Source organism: Bubalus kerabau, chromosome 1, assembly GCF_029407905.1.
Source record: "Bubalus kerabau isolate K-KA32 ecotype Philippines breed swamp buffalo chromosome 1, PCC_UOA_SB_1v2, whole genome shotgun sequence".
Lineage (NCBI taxonomy): Eukaryota > Metazoa > Chordata > Mammalia > Artiodactyla > Bovidae > Bubalus > Bubalus kerabau.
This window is the reverse complement of record NC_073624.1, coordinates 9,312,912-9,333,067: the sequence shown is the minus strand read 5'-3', so window position 1 is coordinate 9,333,067 and position 20,156 is coordinate 9,312,912. Positions and strand designations below refer to the sequence as shown.

General features: G+C 54.7%; 1 long non-coding RNA gene across 1 annotated transcript; it reads left to right on the top strand.

The window, feature by feature from the left end:
* Nucleotides 1-6,101: 6,101 nt before the first annotated feature.
* LOC129641313 (uncharacterized) lies at nucleotides 6,102-10,848 on the top strand. Its single transcript, XR_008709299.1, has 3 exons — nucleotides 6,102-6,178; nucleotides 9,723-9,795; nucleotides 10,558-10,848. It is a non-coding gene; the product is annotated as an uncharacterized LOC129641313 (long non-coding RNA).
* Nucleotides 10,849-20,156: the final 9,308 nt, after the last annotated feature.

Sequence of the window (20,156 nt, the reverse complement as noted above, 5' to 3'; positions counted from 1 at the left end):
TACCTGGAGGAGGGGGCACTGAAGGTCAGAGAGAGATTCTAGCTTGCCTGGTGTCACCCAGCAAGGAAGTCACCGTGCCAGAATTTGAATCCAGGGCTGTCATGCCAAAGCCCACACTTTTGCCATCACCCTGATACATGATGCCTCCCTGTGTGGCCTGGATCACAGCTGCCCAGATTTTCATGTCACTTTACACATAGAAAAGCAAACAAATTACACAAGCCAGATGAAGGAGGCCGGGCAGGGCGGGGGGCAGTGGGCCCCCAGGACCTGCCCACCACCCCAGGGTGGGAAGCCACCTTCTCAATCTGGGTTAGCCAGCCCTTTCCAAACCAGGGTGTCCTGGCCACTGGGTGCCGAAGATTTGACTAGGAATTCTGGAAAGGATGGGATAGGCAGGTAGCAGACAGCCCCCTGGGTGGGGTACACCTACAACAGCAGACGAACCCTCACCAGCTTTCCAGGGGAGTATATCTGTCACTGCAGGAAACATAATGGACCTGTCAATGGGAAGCCAGCTGCAGTGTAAAAGCCAGAGATTTTTCATCAACATTCATGAGAACAAATGTCTACGTGGCACTCACTTCCTTGGCAGCTTGCTCCAATCCCTTCAGGTGTACTGACTTAGTTAAGCCCCAAGAGAGGAGCCATGATCACCTCATTTTACAGATGGGAACACCAAGATTTGGTGCAGTTCCACCAGGGCAGGGATGAGGAAGGGCAGGACTGGGATGTGAACCTGGGCAACCGGGGCCAGTATCACTCTCTGGATGTCTACACCCATCTGCCAGGCCAGGCAAAGAGGAAGACATGTAAGTGCCCAGTCCACCTGGGCCCCACCCTCAGTCACCCTCAGATTTTGGCCCAGCTCCACAGCTCTCTAGGGAGGACCCTCTGGTGGGCATTGGTCTGGACCCCTGGCTAAAGAAACATCACGCTGTCATGAATGATGCTGCCACGTACTGGGCAGTGGACCCTAGAGGCTTCGAGAAAGGAAATGCACATGGGAGGTATTCATGGTCCAGTCCTGGTCGTCCTCTCTCTCTGCCTCAGCTTACCCACCCACACCCCATCTCCCCCCACTGCCATTAGGAAGTGCCCCTTTGGGAGAAGGTCTGATGTGGCTTCAATACTTAAGATTGATGGACAAGGATCCTGCTAGGTAAGCCCTGCAGGTCTGCCTTTGAGACCCTGCAGGTGCCAGTTACTAGCTGTGTGTCCTTGAGCAGGGCATTGGCCTCTCTGAGCCTCACTTTCCTCATCTGGACACTGAGATAGCCACACTGGCCTTGCAGGGCTGCTCTGAGGATTGGACAGCAGAAACGATACGAAAGAGCCTGGCACCACATACTTGGCTCAGTTTGCATCGAGGTCTAGCTCTCCACCATTACCTCCCGCAGTGTGGCCCACCTCACCAACCAGCGGCCGTATCCTCAGGAGCTTGTCAGGAATGCACAGTGCCAGGCCAACCCTAGACTTGCTGAGTGAGAATCTGCATTTTGGAAAGACTCTGGTGAGCCGTGTGCACAGTCTGAGGATCCCTGCTCTAAAGCATGGGTCCAGAAGGCTCCAACATGGTGATTTCATGGCTCAACCCCTGAACCACCTGACAATCCAGGGAGAACAACGTGTATTATCCCTATTCTACAGACAGGAAAACTGAGTCCTGGAGAGATCACGTGACTTCCCTAATTCACATGATCGGGAGGCAGCCAAGTCAGATGGCATCCAGTGCATTGGGCTTCAGGGCTGGACCTGCTGGGGTGGCCGTCCTGGGCCAGTCTGGCGCTGGGCATGGAGGAGAGCAGTGCAAGATCTCAGCGTGTTCACCTGTCGAGTGGGGACCCGACACAACCTGACGGTGGGGAGTGTGTGCAGACGTGGCCTGTGTGGTGCTGGGAGTTGTCCTCATAGAGAATCGGGTGTTGCACTGTCAGCTCACCTCTCTGGAGCCCCCTGCCCTTGAGGGGCTTACAGGCTGAGGCAGGCAGGCGAAAGACAGAAAGACCGAGACAACTGTGCAAACACCCTCGGGTGGTGCTTATATAAGTCAACAAGCAAACAGAGGGCAGCCCGGCGGGAGTGACTAATCGTCTTAATAGTAACCACCACGCAGCGGGCATAAGGCTGCCTGTCACCGGGCACATCCCTGCTGTAGCCACAGGGTTGTCATTGATGGACCCAGTGGGAACGTGAGACCCAAGGAAGCTGGGCCACCTTGCTCCTCTTACCCTCCCCCGCCTCCTCCCTTCCTCCCCACCCCCTCCTCCTTCTCCCCCTCTCCCCACTCCTCCCCCCTCCCCCTCCTCCCCCTCCTCTTTGGGGTGCTCCTTCATTTTCCTTGGATATGAACCATGCTGAGGAACCCAGAGTTCACAACCAACCTCCACCGCATCCCAGCCGTGTGGCCCTCAGGTGGTCCCTGCCCTCTGGGCCATAGATGAGGGTGATTCTGGAACATACCGTATTTGGTCAGGGGGGTTAATCTAGTGACTGGATGTAGGTGCTTAGCACCGAGAGCATGCCCAGTAAACGGAGGCTGTGGTTATCAGCCCCCTGACTTGGAAAACTTGGTCCCAGCAATTTGCCCCAGAGGGAAGCACCACGGAGAAGACCATACCCTCCTTACAGATGAGAAAACTGAGGCTCAGAGAGGGAAATTGACTTCCCTTAGATCGCCCTGCCCCTTGGAGTTGGAGCGAAGCCAGATCTGAGCTGAAGTCACAGGACTTCCAGGGCAGTCCTCAAGGGGAGGGAAAAGCAAAGGTCAGAAAGGCAGACCCTTCCCCAAGTCCCATTCACCCAGAGGAAGACCTTTTCTCCCGTGGGATTTGGAGGGGATTGCAGGGATGGGCATCTGACTCAGGTGTGAGAGGGGACCAGGGGGACACGGGTCTTGTGCATATCAGCATCTGTGTACTATGTCCATGAAGCCACATGGGCCCGGGGGTCAGAGAGGACAAAAATGCCTGGGGCAGTCAGGGATGGCCCACACAGGGGACACGCGGCGCCAGACCTAGCGCCCCTGGGGCCCTGTGTGCAGGTGCCCGGCTGGGGTCTCCCCTCCCAGAAGACCACCACAGGGTGGAGGGTGCATCTCGGCCTCCACCCTTCATCTCTCCGTCCATCCCCCACCTCTCCCAGCTCCTTCCTGTTTTGATGGAAGGAAAAAATTTCAGCTTTTTCCTTCTTTATTTTTCCAGACGGGTGACTCGCTCGGGAAAGGAATTCCCCCCTCCCCAAACCATCATAATACCTATAAATCGATGCCATAGATCCAGGCCCATCCTGTTGTGCTGGGACAGGCACCGCTATTTTTGGGCGCTCTATGGGGGTGGTACCCTAAGGGAGGGGATATGGTTGGGGGAGGGGGACCTCAGCTGCCTTTTCCCAGTCCACGTCCCCCTCCCAGGTTCCTCCCCACCCCCACTCGTCCTCCCAGCCTGGGTTCTGGGAGGAGGGAAGGAAGCCTGCTTAGCCAGGGTATAAATAACTCAGGTGGTTACTCAGCTCCTGAGAACATGATAACATGAGTCATGATGTGAAATCAAGAGAAGCAGTGAACAGCCTTGGGCCGCCACTCCGGGCAGGGCAGTGGGGCTGCCGGCAGAGAGCTGGTGCCTGGAGACCCGCAGTGGGCAGAGCTCAGGAGGATGGGGGAAGCTGCTCTCCCCCTCATGGTCTCAGACAAGCCTCCTCCTAGCTCAGACCCTCAGCTCACCCATTTGGAACGTGGGGCAGGGTGGGCTGGGTGGACTTCATTCCTGGGGTCCTCCCTGAGCTGGGAAGAGGACGGAGGCCAGGGGCCATTCTGAGCATTGAAGCCTGGGGTCCTCTCCTTTCGCCTGTCCCAGTCAGCTGGAAGAGCAGGTCTGCTGGAACTTCTGGTCCCCCTTCCCCCATCTCCAAGGCAGGTGGCCCAAGGAGTTTCCTGGGCCTCCAGGGGATGTGCAGGGTGGGCGATGGGGGCTTAGACAGGAGCCCAAGGCTCCTGGGCACTTGGCCTACTGAACCTTCCCCCACCAGGGTGGCTCTGAACCAAGGACAGTCCCCTTCCTCCTCCTCTGGCTGCCTGACCTCGGGGTGGACATGAGGCGTGGGTGCAGAAACAGGACACCCTCAAGGATCCCGGCTTAGCCAGTGTGACCAGCCCGGGGCAGCCTGGCCAGGCTGCTGGCTCAGTCCCGGGTTCTGGCATATGGGGGTCAGAAGGCAGCCCTAGCCGTGGCCACCCCCCGCCCCAACACACACCTGCTCACCCAAGGAAGTCCTCAGCTTCAGACTCCTCTCCAGAGCAGGGCAGGCCTGGACCCCATGTTGCCATGGCAACAGGTTCTGGAGCCTGCGCGCAGGCGGAGCCCTGTGGCTGCCTGGCCCACTGGGGAGAGGGCCACGCTGGAACGAAGGCACACAGTACTTGTCCTGGTGGGAGGGTGCGGGCTGGGGCACAGCTGATTGCTGTGGATCCAGGATGGGAGTCAGGACCTGAGCCGTCTGTGTGGTGGTCAGCAACTCACGCCTTAGATCCGAGCCCCACCCCTGACTAGAAAATGGCAGAGCTGTGGGGAGGACCGATGGTGTCTTGGCTGTGAAGAGCATCACACAGCTGAACGGCTATGATCAGGGCCACCCAGAGCCTCCTCGTCTCATCTGTGAGGCCCCCTCCTTCTTACCTTTGGCCTTAATCCCAAGGGTAGCACCCCCAGTGTCGGCACCCCCACCACCGCCACCCCTCACCCCAGCTCTGCCCTGCTGACTCTTGGCCTGGCTTCTCCTCCAGCAGGCCGGGGGCCACCCCACCACCGCCCCCCACCCCTGCAGGCCCAGACAGCTTGGCATGGCTCAGACCCAGCCATTCAGTGGACCGCCTGCCCTCTGGCCCGTCACAAACAATGGGGACTCCAGGAATATTGTCCTGCCTGGGCTGAATCAAATGCTCTAAATTTAGCCCATCTGATGCGTCCTCTGCTTCCTGCCCCTGCTGCCCTCCTTTCAAGGCGATGAGGTCACCCCGGAACCGCTTGCCCCAGCAGCTAGACCGAGGGGGTTTCCAGGTCCAGCGCTGTGCTCTTGCTGTTGGGGAATGAGATGCCTTGAGACCAGGGATCATAAGTCCTTCCTTCCTCCTTCTCTTCCTCCACCCTCCTTCTCTTCCTCCCTCCCTCCTTCCCCCTCAGGCTGCTTTGCCTAGAGCTGAGTCCCCAGGAATTTACCACCAGCCTGAGCTGGGGAAGTCCACCACGGAGGGAGAGAGCAGTGAGCACCCAGGGAAGAAGCTCCCATTGACAACCCAGAGGCCTGGACATATTGGAAGAAACACAGAGTTTCATCATCATCCATTCAAAAAAGATGTATTGATGGGGCTTCCCTGGTGGTCCAGTGGTTAAGACTCTGAGATTGCAATGCAGGGGGCACATGTTCAATCCCTGGTCCGGGAACTAAGATCCACCATTCTGCGGGGCATGGCCAAAAAAAAAAAAAAAAGGTATATTGAGTGTGTGCTCTGTGCTGGGCCCAGTGTGGAAGAGAAGGTAACCCTGCCCTCCTGAAGTAGACAGATCAGAGGAAGAACGAGAATCAACGGAGTAAACAATAAATGACCAAGATCCTTTCTGTCATGACTCGTGTTATGACGGAAAAGAAATCAAAGAGATGGGCTCATGAAACGTGACCGGAGGGCCCTGGTTCAGAGAAAGGGGCCAGGGAAGGCCTCTCGAGAGTTGACATTTGAACTGAGTCTTGGATGATCAGAACGAACTATTTGAAGATCTGGGTGGGGCCAAGCCCCCCAGGCCAGAGGAGAGGCAAGGGTGGCAGATGGCCTGGAGGGAAGAAACTGTTCAGGTTGTCAGGCTGGGGCTGTCAGGAGGCCAGGAGACCATCCCAGGAGGGGTGGGGTGGGGAGGGGTGGGATCAGAGGCGGCAGGGGCTATGTGAGGAAGAAGCGGGTTGACATTCCCGTGTGAGAGGCGGTCCCCTCCCCCGGGTGATGAGCGAGGGAGTCATGTGCCTGACTCGAAGATTTAAGAGAATCATGGTTGCTGTGTAGAGGTGGGAGGGCAGAGAGACCAGAGGATGTTGGAGCTGTAGCATCTCGGCATAATAAAAACCATTTGCTAGAGGACATCTTCGAGATTCACCTGCTTCAGTCTTCGTGGGTCTCTGAGGCCCAGAGAGGGTATGTGCCTTGCCCAAGGTCACACAGCAAGTTGGTGCTCTGCCTGGAAAACCTTTTATAGGAGTTAGTAAGAGGGACTTTGACACCTGAAGAGAGCATCTTATCTGAGATGCTGCCCTCAGCCCGGCTCTCCCAGTCTGTAGGCTGAGCCGTGGGCCCTACCCAGGATCCAGTTGGGGTAGAGGTGAGCCAACTGGAGATGTACGGTCCCTGGGGGATGGCCAGGCCCCTCCCACCACAACCCTCTCCCCTCCCAGAAGCCCCCGCTCTCCTGCTCTGCCAAGAATCTGGGGTTGGCAGGGAGTTGTGGGGGGGCCTCTGGAATGTCACTTTCCGGTGCCAGCAACAGCGTGCCAACCTTGGTGGGAGCCACGGGGGCGGATGGGGGATCACCGGATCTTGTCTGGAATGGGGAGCTGTCTGCTGGGAGCCAGGGGAGGGCTGGGCCCTGCCTGCCGCTTCCCAGGTAGGGGACATCTCACGTTGGAGCTGCCCTCCAACCCCTGGCTTCCGTAAACTGCTGACCCACTGGCTCTCTACTCACCATCCCTCCAGGAGCAAGGAAGCCGGTTCCCTAGGAATGGTGCCCCCATCCCACTCTTCCCTCCAAGCCCACATCCTCTAGCTTTACCCTGAATCCCAGCTGGGGGTGAGGGGAGACCATGCTCTGTGAGATTCCTATTATACCAGGATCGAGGAACAGTGCTTTGGACAGAAACTGATCTGGGTTCAAATCTTATCTTGACAGCGGTAGACTTTCTGGGCCTCGGTTTCCTCATCTGCAAAATAGACATGATTCCCCCTGCACAAGGACTTCATGTGAGAATATAATAAGGAACCCCCCACCCCACTCCTGGACTTCCCTTGTGGCTCAGCTGGTAAAGAATCTGCCTGCAAAGCGGGAGACCTGGGTTCCATCCCTGGGTGGGGAATATCCCCTGGAGAAGGGAAAGGCTACGCACTTCAGTATTCTGGCCTGGAGAATTCCATGGACTGTACAGTCCATGGGGTTGCAAAGAGTCAGACACGACTGAATGACTTTTATTTCACCCCACTCCCAGGGCTTGGCACCCTCCAGCGCTCCTTGTCTATTGGTTCCCCCCTCCTCTCCCCGCTCCTGATCAGCTGCCCTATCCCTGCATCCCCTGGCCACTGTGGGGAACTAGGAAGCTTCTCTGCTGTGGCAGGACCAGAGACCAGGAGAGGTGGAGCTCGGGAGCGGCAAGGGACAGTGCGGTCCCTGGTTAGGGTCCTGGCTCAGGAGTCAGACAGAACTCAGTTGAGCCCTGGCTCCTCCACTGACCAGCTGTGTGGCCTTTTCCAAGTTACTAAACTCTCTGATCCTCGATTGCCTTACTTATCCAATGGTAATAAATAATAACAGTGCCTTCCCCCACCAGGTTACTGAGATACGGTTGTCACTGTTATCAGCTGGTAGGGGAAAGAGAGTCTTGGGGAATCTGGTATACCCCAGTGGTCTCAGGTTGTTGGAAGCCTCTGGTGAAGGTCAGAGACAGACTTGAGTGACTGGAGTGAGGAGAGGGCAGCCAGCACACAGACACCCACCCACGCTCCTGTGCCTCTTGTGGCAAGAGAAGCCGAGGGGCCGGAGATTCTCTGGGGACCCCCCACGTGCCCAGCTTTGCTGGTGGTGGAGCTGGGTGAGGCTCCTTTTCCAGCCAGATGCCCTTCAGACCTGGGCCAGGGCTGCCCCCTCCTTCCCTCTGCCAGCAGGGCCCAGGCCAAGATGCCTTTATTTTTATACCCGCAAACAATGCCTGGCCGGGCACGGCCTCCTGCAGAGGACAGAGAGCAAGGATGGGCTGGAAGCCACACTTCCTGGGCCAGCACTCCTCACCCCCAGACAGGTGCCAAGAGGACACGGCCCTCGCACGGACGGGGGCACAGGGACTGCTCGGGTTCCTCTTGCCCCTGGCCTTGACCCTGCTCTCCCTCGGGGGTCCGGATTCCGGAGTCCTTCACAGTCCCTGTTCCCCACCCAGGCTGGGATGAGCCACCCCCACCAGACAGGCCTAGATGAGGCACAGCTGCTATTCTTGGGTTCCCTGTGGAACCCAGGACATCTGGCTCCTCACGTGGGACTGGCTCCGATCCATGCCCCACCCCAGAGCCCTCTCTGCATCCTCGGAAAGGCTCCCCTGCCCGCCTTGGATCCATCACTGCCTCCTCACCCCTTGCTCTGCTCCCAGCTCTCCAGAAAATTCCCGAGTCTGTTCAGCAGGAGGACATGAACTGGGAGTGACTGGCAGCAATACTCCCGGAGGGCAGGGCAAGGCCAACGGATCAGAAGTCAGGGACTCGGGGTCTGGTCGCACCATCAACCCCCAGGTGACCTTGAGAGAGACCCAGAACCACGTTTCTCCCTTGGTTTCCTCTTCTGCAAAATGGGGATAATTAACCGACTCTCCTCCCATCTCAGGCTGGGAGACGGTTGTGAGCTCTGAGGTGCTACAGATGCATGGGTCGCAGGGCCTTTGGATGGGCAGGAGACACTGGAAACAGTTGCCCCCAGTGCCCACTGGTCTGGGTGAAAAGCCACAGACGCCAAACCCCAGAGCCAGACAGCCTGGCTGCAGATCCCCGCTCTCCGTAATCAGGCTCAGACTTTAGGTGGGGCAACTACGCGCTTAGTCCCCATCTAAAATGGAATCAAGACAGTACATGTCTCAAAGAGTTCTTGGGAAGATTGAGATAAAAATTGAGAAAGGACGTGCTTGATTCACATCAGCTCTAACCACATGTATGGCAGAGCTGAGAGGCACACGTGTGTATCCTCCCGCTGGCATCTCCTCCTACTGGGACCCCACTCCCACAGTCTAGCCCCGCCCCTGGCCACTGGGGAGCAGCCTCAAAGGGCGACGTCTGGGAGAGGGTGCTGGAGAGGGACACAGGTCACTGCCGTCCTCAACACGGGCTGTCTGTCCTACCCCCCAGGCTGCTTTGACAGTCCCCGTAGCAGTTCCGCCTGGTGTAGCCCCCGTAGTTGCTGTGTCTGCCTTCTGCCTGCACTCGTGAGTGTGTGCGCGCTCAGCCGTGTCCGACTCTTTGCTACATTTTGGACTGTAGCCCCCCAGGCTCCTCTGTCCATGGGACTTTTCAGGCAAGAATACTGGAGTGGGTTGCCATCTCCTCCTGCAGGGGATCTTCCCCACCCAAGGACTGAACTCACGCCTCCTGCATTGCAAGCGGATTCCTGACCCGCTGAGCCACCAGGGAAGACCGAGATTTGGTCTGTTTTGTCTGCTGCCTCAGTGCCTAGAGCAGTGCCAGACATACAGTAGGTGCTCAACAAGCACGTGGATGGATGGTTTTGTTGTCAGCTCTACTGAGATGTCATGCACACACAACGGAAGTCGCCAGTTATCAAACTCAAATGTATACAGTGGTGTAAGCACCATCTCCATCAGGACCGAGACTAATTCCTCATCCTAAAGGTTCCTTCAGTCCCTCCTTAGTGACTTTCACCCCTGGCCCCAGGCAAGCACTGGCCTGCCTTCTAGTATGATAATGTTAAACTTTCCAGGATGCCGCATAAGGTGTGTGATGTGATCACGCCTGCCTTGGAGGAGCTGACACCGGCTGTTGCGTGGGTCCTGGTAAGGAGGGCCGAGGAGGGTGGAGGGACCCGGCAGGATGGAGGTGAAGGGTGGAAGAAAGGTGGAGGGCTTGAGAGGAACCCTCAGGGCCAGGTGAGCGGCAGAGGCAAGGCTTCCTGCTGGAGCAGCTGACCAGAGGGCGAGGGGGCCGTCATGAAGCAGGAGTTCAGGGGGTGTTGCTGGCTTGCCTGGAGAGAGAAAGACGCTCAGAGGCACCTGAGTCCGTGGGTGTGCATGTAAGCACACCTGTGCACACACAAGGAGGAGGGCAGCCCAAGCAGATGGCACTGAAGTTAACAGCCGTTGAGAGGCACAGTCACTCCAAGCCTTGCTGTTTGCATCTTCTCCACGGAGAGGTTCTTCTCTCCAGGCTGCACAGAGTGGAGCCAACATGTTTGGTGAGAAGGAGGAAGGGTAGGTCTTGGTCCCTGGGCCCAGCCCTGTGAGAGGCGTGGTGCATGTGGAAGGAATCCCAACCTTAGGATGTAGCTGGTATCCGATGCTCCCTCTAACATACGAGGATGCGGAGGCATGAAGAGGCTGAGCGATTTGGTCTTGTACAGTGACAGCATGCAAATACAGTTTCTTCCATTTGTGACATGCTCTGCTTACAGCACAACCTCGACCTTCCCTCCATGGAGACACATCCTTCTGTCTTCCCCCTCCTCCAATCTAGAGAGCCTTGGAATTTGCAGACGCAAAGCTCGGTGGTTTCTGAGCGAGGTCAGAAAATGTGATGTAGCTTCCACTTGGTTCTCCTAGGACACTCACCTCTGGAGCACTGAGCCACCACCATGCTGGGAGGAAGCCCAACCAGCCCACATAGACCAAGTAGAAGGGCCCAGAGAGAACAGGAGGAGGAGAGAGATGCCCAGCCAGCCGACTGCAGCCACTGGCTGCAGCTGCATGAGGGATCCCAAGCCAGACCACGTAGCCAAGCCCATTCCAAATTCATGACCCATAGAAACTATGAAAAACAGTAAGATGATTCTTGTTGTTTTAAGCCGTGTAAAGTGTGGGGTTGGTTGGTTATGTGGCTAATTAAAACACAGCCCTCATGTTGATGGATGGCAGAAATGGAACCAATTTTGTAAAGCAATTATCCTTCAATTAAAAAAAAATAAACACAACCCATTGCAAATCTTGCGGGACTCATGATTCAAAATACTCTAAAATCCAGCTGCTTCTCACCGCTCCACCCACACCACCCTAATCTGGGCCCTCCATCACCTCTTGCCTGGACCACTCAGCAGCTTCCTGACTGGTCTCCCTGCTTCTGCCCTGGACCCTGCAGTCTGTGGTCTGCCCAGCAGTCAGAATGAACCCATGGAGCCAAGACACCTGCTCAGAGCCCTCCCGTGGCTCTCATCTCCCTCAAGTCTTGACAGCGACCCACAGGCTCTACATGACCTGCCTTCACGAACTCTCTGACCTCAACCCTCCCAACTTTCCCTCCTTTACTCCACTTCAGCTGTTTCTCCAAACTCATCAAGTTCAGCCCTTCCCCAGAGTCACTGCCCGTGTGATTCCTTCCGCCTAGGATTGCTTTTCCTCCTGAGGTCTGCCTAGCTCACTCCCTCACCCTTTCGGCTCTCACCCCCAATGCCACCTACTCAGTGAGGCCCCCCTGACCGCCATGTGCCCCCCAAACTCCCCACCCTCTCCCTGCTTCACTTTTCTCCATTGAATTTCTACCTGCTTATGATGATAACTTGAAGTGAAGTCGCTCAGTCGTGTCCAACTCTTTGCAACCCCATGGACTGGAGCCTACCAGGCTCCTCCGTCCCTGGGATTCTCCAGGCAGGAATACTGGAGTGGGTTGCCATTTCCTTCTCCAAGAGATCTTCCCAACCCAGGGATCAAACCTGGGTCTCCCGTATTGCAGGCAGACGCATTACCATCTGAGCCAGCAGGGAAGTGATAACTTACGTCTCCGTTTTTCGCATGTGCCTTCATTGTCGCAGGAGCTCCCTGCCAAAAGCAACTTTGTTTTGTTGTTGTTGTTGTTTTCTTCTATTTTTTTTTTTTTTTAAATTTTTGGCTGCACTGGGTCTTCATTGCTGGGCTCCGGCTTTCTCTAGTTGCGGCGAGTGGAGACTACCCTTCCTTGCAGTGTGCAAGCTTCTCATTACGGTGGCTTCTCTCTTGTGTTGCATGGGTTCTAGGGCATTCCGGCTCAGTAGTTGTGGCGCGTGGGCTTAGATGCTCCATAGCTTGTGAAGTCTTCCCAGACCAGGGACTGAGCCTATATCCGCTGCACTGGTAGTCGGATTCTTAACCACTGGACCACCAGGGACGCCTAAGATCAACTTTTTTTTCACTTCTTTGTCCTCACTGCCTAGTTCAGGGCCTGGCATGGAGAGTTTTGATATCTACTGAATGAACGAAAGAATGGATGAGTGAATGAATGATTCCAGAATCCTTCCACTCAACCAAAACCCCTGATAGTTAAGAGGATAAAAGAAGAGGCATTGAGCTGCCCTTCTGCCCATCCGGGGTACATCCTTATGGTCCAAATGAGGAGGCTGAGGCCTGAGAAGGTAAATCATTTGTTGAAGGCTAGCCAGTCATTTATGTGGTCAACAAATGTAAAAGCTTTAAAGCATCAAAACCTTCTGGAGTCTTCAAATCCAAACTTCCTGAGTTCAAATCCCAGGGCTTCCCCTTGCAAGCCTAGGGGCGAGTTACTTCATCTCCATGCCTCAGTGTCCTTGCGTGTAACATAGGAATAATCTTCCACCCCAGAGGCAGCACATTTGCCCTGTGACAAATGAGCTGTAAGCCCCAGCACCCCTCAGCTGCATGGCCCCATCCAAGGCAACATTCCTATTTCCTGTTCTTTTTTAAAAAACTTTTTAAATTTTATATTGGAGTAGAGTCGATTATGGAGAAGGCAATAGCACCCCACTCCAGTACTCTTGTCTGGAAAATCCCATGGACGGAGGAGCCTGGTGGGCTGCAGTCCATGAGGTCGCAGAGTCGGACACGACTGAGCGACTTCACTTTCACTTCTCACTTTCATGCATTGGAGAAGGAAATGGCAACCCTCTCCAGTGTTCTTGCCTGGAGAATCCCAGGGACAGGGGAGCCTGCTGGGCTGCCGTCTATGGGGTCGCACAGAGTCGGACGCGACTGAAACGACTTAGCAGCAGTAGCAAAGTTGATTAACTATGCTGTGTTAGTGTTAGCTGAACAGCAAAGTAATTCAGTTGTACATGTATATGTATCTGTTCTTCTTCAAAGTCTTTTCCCATTTAGCTTGTTAAATAATATTGAGCACAGCTCCCTGTACTAAGCAGTAGGTCCTTGTTGGTTATCCATTTTAGTTTTTTAATAAATTAACTTATTTTTATTGGCATATAATTGCTTTACAATGTTCTGTTAGTTTCTGCTGTACGGTGGAGTGAATCAGCTCTATGTATACATACAACCCCTCCCTCTTGGACCTCCCTCCCACCCCCACATCCATTTTAAAAACAGCAGTGCGAACATGGCAATCCCAAACTCCCTAACTCTCCCTCCCCCGACCCACCCTTCCCTGGCTGGTAACCACAAATTCATTCCCTAAGTCTGTGAGTCTGTTTTGCAAAGAAGTTCATTTGTACCATTTTTTTTTTTAAGATTCTGCATGTAAGGGATGTCACCTATTTCATGTTCTTAATCACATTTTCCTTACAGATCTCAAGAATGATTCAGCTTCAGGCCCCACCAGGGGCCCCATCCAGGATTGGCCCACTGCCCATGGCATGTTCAGAATTAAATGAGTAACTGCCCACGGGATGGTGCCTGGCATATAGTGAATGCCCAGTGCTATGTTGTTGAGGGCCCACTGTGTGCCAGGCACTGTGCTTGGAGCTGGGAATTCAGGGATGAACATAACAGACCAAGATCCTGTCCTTACAGAACTCACGTCCTAAGAAGAAGAACAATGAATAAGTGAGCACAAGGTGATTAAATGGCAGGGAGGCCTGGCGTGTTGCGATTCATGGGGTCGCAAAGAGTCGGACACGACTGAGCAACTGAACTGACTGAGCTGAACTGAAAGTGGTGCTGCGATGGGGAAGGAGGTTGGGGGGAGGCAGGGCAGCGCAGAGGGGTCAAGCAGGTGATATTTAAGAGGCGAATGAATGACAGAACAGAGTCATTTCAGGTAGAAAGGACAGCGGGTGCAAAGGCCCTGAGGTAGGAAGGAGTGGGATGCGTTGGAGAAACAGCAGCAAGGCCAGTGGGAAGTGAGTGAGGAAGCAGCGGCAGGAGATGCCGTCAGAGGAGCCCCGGTGCTGGGTCCACTTCCCTCTCCCCTTCCTGCCTCTGACGGTGGAGCGCTTGCAGAACTGCCCACCAGCCCCCCAGGCCTGAGTTAGGGTGCTGCTCCGCCACCGCCCCTCCTGCCTTGTGACCTCAGCTGCAGTCCAGCCCCCGCCCAGCCCCCACTTCCCCTTCTAGTTATGACCCAGGAAGGCAGGAACCGCATCCTTTACGAAACTGCGTCTTCCCTCCTCACTCCCTCTTGGACTTCGAGAGAGGATGGCGGAGGTCGGAGCGGCTGACTGACTGACTGCCTTCTCAACCCTCCCCCACCCACTGACCGCCCCCTCCTAGTAGGGTCAGACCCTGGTAGCCTGCTCTTCTTCCCTTTCAGCAACCCTCCCAGACACCATGGGGGTTCCCCAAAAGCATCAGCCATTCCTTGGGCCCAGAACACCCTTTCTTCCCTCCTCACATCTCAGCTGTTACCGCCTCCTGGAAGTCCCTGGGTCATGAGCAGAAGAGGGGTCTTGCTCATCTCTATACCTTAGGGCCAGGCATAGGGGCCGGGCATCAAGAAGGATCTCAGTGGACAGACAGATAAATGAATGAACAAACAGGGAAGTTATCTGGGTCCACTTGGCACATTAGCCACTGGCCTGTTTGCTGAGCATCGTGCTGGCCACGGAAGTCAAAGATGGCTATGACAGACAGAGCCCCTCGAGTTCAAGTGTAAAGACCCCATCCCCCAAAGCCAGAGGTCTGGAGCCGGTCTGGGCTTTGCACACATGTACTGTGTGACCTTGGGAAGCCACTGACCTGTGCTGAGCTTCGTATTTGCCAAAGCCGCAGCTGGAGGAGGCTAAGTGGTCTCGAAGCATTATGATCTCGAGTGTGAACTCAAGCCAGGTGGCCTGGGGTCAAATCCTGGCCCTGTGCCCATGCCAGCTGTGTGATCACGGGCGAGTTTCTTAACCCCTCTGATTCTCCAGTCCCCCATCTATAGGTGCTGAAGAGCTTCAGGGCCTATCTCACGGGTCTGAAGATTCACAGTGGTGGCTCCTATGGGAAGCACTGGACACGCATTAACCATCAGGTTAATTAGACTGTAATCAGGGCCGACGTCCTTGATCTGTGCCTGAGGGCTGACAGGCCTGTTGCACATCTCTAGTGTGTCAGAGCAGGAGGCTTGGGAGTGTCCAGGACTAAAGCTCTGGGGTTCCTCGTGGTATCAAGGACGGGGTGACTGTCACCGCTGGCTGAGAACTGGTGCACACCACTTGTATGTTTTGGGTGTGTGTACACAGGTGTTCTTTCTTGTACACCCACCGCCAGCCCTAAAGCAGCCTCTGCCCTTCCTCCCCTTGCTGGACCCTCTGAGGGGTCAAATGTGACAGTGGGCACTGAGGGAAACTGAGGGTAATCCCACCCCATGGACTGAACTTCAAGACACTCTCTGGGATATGTCCCCCCAAACCACCCACCCACCTACCCCCACACTCTCCTGGGGAATGGTGGGCCAGAAATGAGGTCACAGGCCACACACGGGAGGTTCTGGGGATCCCAGCCACTAAGGGGCTGCCTCTCAGAGCCCTGCGTCCCTGCCCCTAAGGGCTGGGGTGAGAGGGCCTCGGGTGAACAGAGTTTAGGGGTCTTAGTGACCCCTGCGTCCAGAGCCTGTGGCAAGGGGAAGCTGAGGCCAGGAAGGCTGAGTGACTCACCCAAAGTCGCACAGCAGTGGAGGAAGAACTGGGACAAGAACCCAGGACTCTAAGTCCCTGGCCCTGTTCCTCCTCCACACAGTGATGCGTTTCTGGAAATTACCCCCGGTCGACTTTCCAAAATGAGTCAGGAACATCTGTACCTTGGGGGGCCAAAAATACTCCCAAGGACTCCAAACAAAGAAGCTGACATCTTCCCAAGGTGACTGGAAGCAGAACTGGCCTCCCCAGGAACTGCTAATAAGGGTACCTTTGGGTTCGTTCAGTTGGAGTTTCAGAAGTCATGAGAAAGCCATGTTCTTGTCCTGTTCTTGCTACTATAAAGTGAGGGACCGGGCCCCATTTGACAGGGGACATCACTGAAGCCCAAAGGGATGGAACGATTTGCCCAGCGTCTCACACACACACACACACACACACACACACACACACCCCCCTGGTTCTGAACTTGGGTTGCCAACCCCAAGCCCAGAACCTTCTCTGATTCTCCAGAGGAGACTGTGACCTTCCCTCTCAGAGACCTGGGTAGACTTTAGACTGCATCAACTCCCACTTCCCAATTCACATTCTTTTTCATTTTTAATGAAGCAACAATACATGTTCATTTATGAAAACCTGAAAAATGCAGAAAAGTCAAAATAAGGAAGAAAAATCACCACCCACGGCCCCACCACCCAGGACAATCATTGTTAAGGTTTGATGGATTTCCTTCTATAGTTTTTTGTTTGGAACCTTTTTTTAAACCTGGCTGAGGTCATACTGTATATTAAAAGAAAAAAAACAAAACGGTGGTATCCTGCCTTTTTGACTTGCCATTATATCACGGGCACTTTTCTGGTTATTTCACTCCCTGTAACCCCGTTTCTTTTTCCTCTTCTCTGAACCTCATTTTTATTGGCTGCCTAATAGTTTGTCAAGTGGAAGTTCCATAGTTTATTTAGCCATTCCCTTATTGTCGGATATCTCCGTTATTTCCAGTTTTTCGATGTTATAAATAATGTATTTTGGTAGATCTTTGTACATAAAGCTTTCCTTTTTCCATATTTAGGGATATCTCCTTGGCTGGAATGGAATTACTGGGTCAGTGAGTCATATAGATTTCTGGCACACTGGGTCGAATTGCTTTCCAAAGGCCTTAAGCACCATCCATTCTACAGAAGAGCAAAGAGAGGCCCCGAGAGGTGATGTGAAGTGTCCACAGTCACTCAGCCAATCAGCTTTGTCCACCATCCTTCCTTGGTAGCTCACCTCCCTGCACCATCAGGCATTCCTCTAATCATTCAGCAGAAGAGGTGCACCTCCTATATGCCAGGAATAGGCCTGAAAGTGAAAGTGAAGTCGCTCAGTCGTGTCCGACTCTTTGCGACCCTGTGGACTGTAGCCTACCAGGCTCCTCCGTCCATGGGATTCTCCAGGCAAGAATACTGGAGTAGGTTGCCACTTCCTTCGCCAGGGGGTCTTCCTGACCCAGGGATTGAACCCAGGTCTCCCACATTTCAGGCAGACACTTTAACCTCTGAGCCACCAGGAACCGGCCTAGGTCCTCGCAATACTGCAGTGAGCAAAACAGAGAAAACCCCTGCCCTCAAGACATTTCCATCCTGAAGGCATGGAGGGAAAAAGCTAACAGGAAGACTGCCCTGGCATTCGGCTCTGTACCAACGAGAAAAGGTGCTCATTGGCCTGTCAGAATCGGAGCAGCGCTGAGGAGGCAGAGGGTGACATCTGGCAGCCCCGAGGGCAGAATCCAGCCCAGTTTTTCTCAACCCCGAACTGTTTTCTAAAATTTGGCCTTCCCTTAAAAATTGAGAGAGTTCTTGGATTGCTGGCATCTATCTCCTGAATACTCTGCAGACCTGGCCAGGCAGGGCCGGGTTCCCAGATGGTCCCTGGGGACCGCTGCGGCCCAGACCCCGCCCCCGGCCACCTGGCCCCACACCGTGCTCGGCTCTTCAGTTGTGCTTCCTGCGCAAGTGCAGTCCACGGGCCTTTCGTGATGTGAGCTGGGCTGGAGGGACTAAGAACAGTAACAATCGTAAATAACACTGAGACAGTAACAAGGAGGCCAAGTCTCAAGGCAGATGACGGTGCTACAGGCGAGAGGCAGGGTCTAAATGGGGTGGTCGGGCTTCTAAGTCCAGGCTCTCGACCGCACCTGGCTCACAGTTTAGTGCAGAAGCTATCAGGTACCAGAAGGACCCCCAGGTGGACAAACAGCCATGCCTTGGCCAGGGGAAGCTCAGAGGGGTCCCCAGGCCAAGAAGCAGTGCTGAGAAAATAGGCCAGGGGGAGGGGGAGGGGAGCTGACAAGGCAGGTTGGAGATTTCCTGTTTCTCTGAACCTGGGCTTCCCGCTGCTCAGAAGGTCCTCTCCCCCTTCCTTTGCCTGCTTAATGCATACTCTTGCTCAGCTGAGATGCCACCTTCTCCAGGAAGCCCTCCTTGACCCCAGGGGCAGTTTGCAACTGGCTCCTGAGCCCTGGTCCATCCCAGAGAAAGTACAGGGCTTGGCAGGGTAGGAGTTACTGGAGCATCAGCAGCATCCGGGTTCTTAAATTTTCACAAGCCAGACCCTCTGATGCTCACTCTTCAACCCCTAATCCCTTATCCAGCTCCCACCCCTCAGTGCAGGTTAGAGAGAAAGGAAGAGCGGGCAGTGACTACAGACCAGAGGGGATGGCCGGTGGCCTCCGACAGCCCAAGGAGTCTGAGTCCTGGGTGCATATCCCAGCTTTAAGCTCCCCAGATGGATGATCTTGGGCAATCCTTAACCTCTCTGCGCTTCAATTTCCTCACCTTTTTTTTTTTTTTGGCCACACCGCATAGCATATGGGGCTTCCCTGGTATCTCAGATGGTAAAGAGTCTGCCTGTAATGCAGGAGACCTGGGTTCAATCCCTGGGTCAGGAAGATCCCCTGGAGAAGGAAATGGCAACCCACTCCAGGTTCTTGCCTGGAAAATCCCATGAATGGAGGAGCCTGGCCGGCTTGGTGGGCTACAGTCCATGGGGTCGCAAAGAATCAGACCCAACTAAGCAACTAACACTTTCACTTTCACAGCATACAGGATCCTAGTTGCCAACCAGGGATAGAAGACCCCACGGCCCAAGGCAGTGGAAGCACTGAGTCCTAGACCCTGGACCGCCAGGGAATCCCCTCCTCACTTCTCAAACAAACTGTAAGGCTTCCCTGGTGGCTCAGTGGTAAAGAATCCACCTGCCAACGCAGGAGACACAGGTTCGATCCCTGATCCAGGAAGATCCCACATGCCGCTGAGCATCTAAGCCCGAGCACCACAACTATTGAGCCTGTGCTCTAGAGCCCTGGAACCACAATGACTGAAGCCCGCACGCCCTGGGGCCTGTGTTCCTCAACAAGAGAAGACACCACAATGAGAAGCCCGCACACCTCAGTGAGAGAGTAGCCAACACTCGTTACAACTTGAGCAAAAGCCCGTGCAGCAGTGAAGACCCAGCACAGTCAAAAAATAAAGATAAATATTAATAAGCAAAAATTATTTAAAAAATGAAAAAATAAAAAACTGTAATGGCATGCTTCGCTCCCAGTCGCAGTGAGATTTAACTGGAAAAGTCATGGTGCGAGTGCCCCAATAGGTGCTCACTCTGTTTTATGAATGAACAGGAAGCAGGCATCCTTGGGGTCACGGCCTCAGAGGATGCCAGGGGCTTACAGAGCCCCAGCCCCTCTCTCCCATTTTACAGCTGAGAAAACTGAGTTCAGAGAAGGAGGAGGCCATGCCTTAAACAATAGCCTTTTCTCCCCTCCCCCAGTTGCTGTAAGCAGCTGCCCTTGGTCCTAGGTCCACCCAGCTAGAAAAGGTTAAGAGACTCAGTGACCCCCGGCCTGGCCCTTAAAGGACCAGTGTATGCCTTCTGTCCTGGGCCCAGCCAGGGCCTGCTCCCGGAGCATTCACCTCTCTGGGAAGGAACTCTTCCCCCCAGAGACTGCCTCTCCTGGCCATCAAGGAGGGGGTGGCTTCCTGGCCTGAACAATGGGGCCGGGATGTCCCTCTCTGGCATGCAGGGGTGTGGGGACATTTAACGAGGATGCCATTCCCATTCAGGGAGCACAGAGAATGTGGAGAAGGGGGCAGGAAGGGGCTCCAAGGCCCCAGTTGGAAGCAGCAGCGTCTTTAGGAAACGCTGCTCAGCCTTGTCCTTCTGACTTGGGCAAGGGGCTCCATCTCAGTGGGCCTCAGTCTCCTCACCTGTAAAACAGAATGACGAAAACATCTACTCCATAGGATGGTTGTGAAATTAATCAAATTCTTTCAAAGGTCTCAACAGGGGCCAAACGGGGTCAGAATTCACACCCAGGGTGAAGCCAGGCAGTGAGGGCAGCCGCTACACGCATACACTCAGCTGCCAGCATAG